This window comes from Onychomys torridus, chromosome 2 (genome assembly GCF_903995425.1).
Source record: "Onychomys torridus chromosome 2, mOncTor1.1, whole genome shotgun sequence".
NCBI lineage: Eukaryota > Metazoa > Chordata > Mammalia > Rodentia > Cricetidae > Onychomys > Onychomys torridus.
The window spans coordinates 88,156,408-88,161,724 of NC_050444.1; positions in this window are offsets into that span (position 1 = coordinate 88,156,408).

Genomic DNA, 5,317 nt, shown 5'->3' on the forward strand with positions numbered 1-5,317 from the left:
ATTCCAGTTTGTATTCCCTTGGCATGCATAATTCCATGGCTTTAGGATTTATAAATATCATTTTATTATCTCTCATGTTTCCTAAAGATCAAGAATTCAAAAAACCTTCAGGTAATTCTTGTTTCAAATCTCTTCTGTGGTAATTGGCTCACAACTTCTGGAATGAACTAGAGCAGATAGCAGGTCATGGGACACCCCACCCCCCTTCCTCTAGTCTTCAGGGTATGTGCATATGTGAGTACAGATGCTCCTAGAGGCCAGAAGAGGACATAAGCTCCCCTGGAGCTGGAATTATAGGTGGTTGTGAGCCACCCTATTTGGATAATGGGAATTTAAGAATAGTAGGCCCTCTTAACCACTGAGCCACCTAGCCCCAAACTGGACTTTTTACTCTCTCAATCTAGGACTATTGAACATCTAAAAGTGATTAAATAATGATAATATGTCTGTCAATCCTGGCTCATTACTTATAACAATAAATGTCATTTAAGGTAAAATTTAGAAGTATTGGAAACTGAGAAAACTATTGTCTTCCCAATTTTCTGCAAACCTAAAACTTTTCTAGGAAGTAAAATCAGGTTAAAAATGCTCTGAAACATGTTTGAAAATCTACAGCATCAGCTGGAGATCCTTGAAGAGGTAAAGAGGGTGAGAGTTTGCCTAACACATTCAAATGTGTTGGAAGGAGGAGAGAAGAGCTGGTTCATGCTTGTACCCCAAGAGGCAAGGATATTTAATGATGGGTTATCTCAATAAATCTTACCAAAAGGATGAGTTTGCAAGTATAAAAACACTGACTTCTCTTTTTGTCCTAAGCCAAGTGTAGTGGCACTTATCAGCTTCCTTCCTATTTCAAGTGTAATCCAGAGATGACTGGTCTCTGGATCAGAATGTCTTTGAGGTTTGCTGCCTCAGCTAGTTTTATTCCTGGCACCAGTCCACTCCTGTTCCTTCATGAAAATATCACAGGTAGAGCAAATTTCAACTCCTGCCCCATCCTTCAGGGAAAGTGAGACTGGACTCATGTCAGGCCAATCCTCTGGGTCCCAGCAATTGTTTCAGGAATGGACTCATGATCCAGATTTGTCTTGTCAGTCTCAGTGCCTGAAATTAGAAGGAGAAGCTGATTTTCTGCTACATGGCTAATAAAGAACCATCACATTGTTAGGTCTGCCCCATAGAGAGACCACCTGACACGTTAGGAAGGAAACAAACAAACAAGAAGCAGAAAATGCAGCACAGAGTCCCCAAGACATCAGAAAGCACGTAGCTCAGACATCAGTGAACTACAGGGACTCCTAGAACTTCTCAATTATGTGGCACAGTGGTTTCTTTTTTTCCCTTAAGCCAATGTGAGTTTTTTTCCTTGCAAGAAAAAGAATCTTGATAAATTCTGTGGGAGTTCCTCCCTAGAGCCACTGTAATGAAGAGACAAACATCAAAAGGAATGTGACCAGTATGTCAGCTGGACCTTGCAAACCCTGGAGATACAGAAGCCTGGGTCAGATGTCCTCATTCTGAGAGCACAACGCCCTTCCCAAGGTTGCTTCTCAGTCTAGAGACAGTCGGTTTCCTGGGTGCATCTGCCTACACCTAGACCTAAGGCTGCCTTTGTTGTTCTTATACTAAAGCTGCTCAAAAGGAGAGCAGGAGCTTCAGCAAATTCCCAACACACTTGAGAGCATTAGTAAGGGATGCAGAGCCTCTGAAGCTTTTGAGCACAAGTTGGGAGAGGCATGCTCTCCCTACAATGATATAATTAACTCCTGCAATGTGCTCCCCACCTTCTCTAAGTCTATTCTAGTTGCCTTTCTATTGGAAACTCAGAGGGTTTTCCATCAAACACTGGCTCCGCTCTCCCAAGACCCAACACCAACTTCCTTCCTCAACTTACTCCTAGATCCTCTCCTGCCATTTGTAATCCTTAACTGGACTCTGACTTTGGCTTTGTTTACGTAAGAACAGATCAAGGTTCTTGGCAGATCAGGAATCTGCCTTTTAACTTCATCCAATATCTTTATATGAAATCTGGATAAATGTGGAAAGAAGTGTTTGTTAAATAAAAATAATAATGTTATAGTATTGTCTAATGGACACTGCAGAAAAACAAAACAACAACAACAACAACAACAACAAAAAAAAAAACCAGATGCTCTAAGTATGTGAGAGAAGGGAGGAAGCTTTGAACTCGCCCAAAGGAGCTGTATGAATGCAACCCTAAGGAAGAGATATTTGAGTTGAATCTTGTAATGGGGCATGGTTTTGACACTACAGGTTATGACCTTCATAAGGAAGGGCACACAATGAGTACAGAAATATGGAAAGTTTATGTGAGAAGTAGCTTTAAGGAAGTCCTGGAGAGGACACTAAGAAAGTGAGTCAGGGTTGGGGATTTAGCTCAGTGGTAGAGTGCTCACCTAGCAAGCGCAAGGCCCTGAGTTCGATCCTCAGCTCAAAAAAAAAAAAAAAAGAATGTGAGTCAGGTAAAATCAGCATAAACCCAATACAGAAGATGGTCTTAGATGAGAGGAAGCAGATGGACTCCATCCAATAAAGGAAAGGAAGCCATTCATAGAAGTAAAGCAGGACCATGATACTGTTAGAGTTTGTTTAGGCAGATCAGGTTGGTCAAGTTTGGTGGAGAAATAGAAAGGCTGATGGAAAGAGGAGCACCATGATGACTCATGGCAGAAGTGAATGGGATACGTGAGGGGACTGAGTGGGAAAGATGGAGATACAGTTCCGAAGTTGTGGCCTCTGATGCAGAAAGAAAGTGATAGACCCCAGACTCAGGGTACTATGCTCTCTGGAGAGCCCCACAGAAACTTGGATTCCAGACCAGTCGATGATGCAATCAGCTAATGATCATTTGTGCAAACAGGCTCCCTGCACTAAGCAGTGAGTGAAGCCCCAAAGAGCAGTTGCAAGCATCTTTTAAAGGCAAAACCCACAAGATTAGCATAGCATACAGGATTGGCTAGTTTGATGATCAGCACATGGGGGGGGGGGGAATACATGATTGGCTAGTCTGAAGATCAACACTGGGGGAGGGGTACAGCTGTGGGGACTTTCCACCGGGGCTATTTTTCTTCCCAGACAAGCCACGGGATGTTTTGCTGGAGCTACAGAATGTTACAACTGGGACTGATACTCATTCCTCTTTTTCACACTTAACCCTTTCAAAAGGAAGACACAGTTAGACACACACTCCCCCTTTAGTGTGAGCTCCTTGTTAGTGAGATTCAGCCATCCCTGTGAAGCCATCCCAGCATGGGATCTCACAGAGTAGGTGATCACAGCCACACACACACACACACACACACACACACGAGAATGAGGACTAATGTCTGAATGCTGAGGTTTCCATCTGGAGCATTGAGTATGTGGCTGACCTCACTGAAGAGGTATAGCCACCTGAAGAACCTCTTCCCTCATCTTGGAGACATAATTCCACTTTCCTTCTTATTTTCTTCCATATGCACCAGGGGGAGTTTGGGAGGCTTAACTAGAGTGGTGAGGAGAGAAATAATTGCCAGAAAAGCTCTGCTTCAATTCTGCTCTAAGAAGAAAAGCGAAATTAGAAGCCAGAAAGTACATCAGAAGACAAACAACCACAAGGATATGAAGGACTCAGGATGCTGAACACAGAAGGGTCATGTTCTATGACAAGATTATTCCCTGAGAGACTCAGCACACATCTATTCACCCCTGACAAAGAGCTCACAACAGACCAAAGTATGGATACCAACAAAGTCCAACTCTGTGAAACAATGAGTTTTACTATGGTTATTTACAGGAGTAGAAATGACTCAAAGACCACAGTATCACCAAAGCCCAATCCTGTACTGGTGACAATTTATAAAAGTAGAAACTGAGCACATGCACAACCTTTAGGTGGCTCAACAGACTAGAGAGTATCCTTTCTACGTGACTCTCTGATCTAAACTTCTATAGCCAGCTCAGCAAACTTCTAGGCAGTTGATCTAGTCTCAGAGTCTTCTTTGTAGCTTGACTTGTTTACTCTTGGAAGGGAGGGGTTAGTGAATCTCATCAGTTTCTGGGACTTCCTGAAGTCCTATTTTGAGTTGTTTACCTTCCTGTTTAAGGAACAACCCTCTAGGATAGAATGTTTCAATATAGAGGCAACTGTTAACAACAGGTCTTGACAGGCAAGCAGGACTGAGCAGGTAAGTGAGTCTCAGAGTTCCTCTATTATGTGGCAGTGTGTGAGGAGGCATGGCAAAAAGAGCCTTGAAGAACCAAGGAAAGAAACATCTAGTAATATTCCTTCTGTATATGGCATTCTAACGAAGCTATCCCAAAGTACCACAAAGTTCAGTGGCTCAAAGCAGTATGCTCACAGTTCATAGGTCACTGAGGTTTGGGCTTATTGAAACTGGACTCAATTTGGACCCCACTGGGTGGCTTTGCTTCAGCCTACACTTTGATGAAGTTTGCCTGGGAGTGGTTTCAGCCTGAAGGTTTACCCAGAAGCACTCCATATGTTTCTCAGTCTTCTAGGACAAGAAATCTGTTGTCCTCATTAAAATTGGCAGAACAAAAGTCTAAATCAAACCACACAAGTACATTAAGGCTTCTGATGGTCCATTGATCAAAAAAATTTACACATCCCAGCCCAACATACACTCTACAAATGGTGAGGTGTTGAGCAGAGATGAGAACATGTTATCATATTACAGTGCTATGATTGAGACCAATAATCATACCTATCATGCAGCATCTTACTTGTCTAGACTCTCCAGGCTCCCTCCAAACCCAGTCAACAAGATGCAATTGTAATGCAAAACGCTCCCACCTAGAGGGGCATGCAAAATGCATGAGAAACCACAGCTAATGGAGGTCTAGTTAACCATATCACAGGGGCCTCCTCCACTTACTCAGACAATCCACGTATCTGAAGCAATTAGAAACCTCTTAAGGAAAGTGAAGTTGGAGGGTCGAAGAATTTGACAATCTCCTCATGAAAATGCTTCCTCCCATCTTTTTGGGAGGATCAGATTAGAGACTTCCTTAGCAAATTCCTTCCACGTAAGTCATAGCCACCAAGGTTAGTGCTAATGTCACCCACTTTTCTGTCCGTGAGCTCTTTTCCTGCACACTACTTCATGCATTTTTTATTACCACCTTAACGCCTTTATAAAATATTGATTGCTCATTCCCACGGCCCAGTCAAGGGCCCCAAAAGGAGTATGTGCACTGATGTCTGGAGTTTAGGGCACCCTACAAATGACAGAATCCACTTGGGGGACTCAGAAGACCTTCTAGCCCCAGCATGAAAAAGATCCTGAGGAGGCAA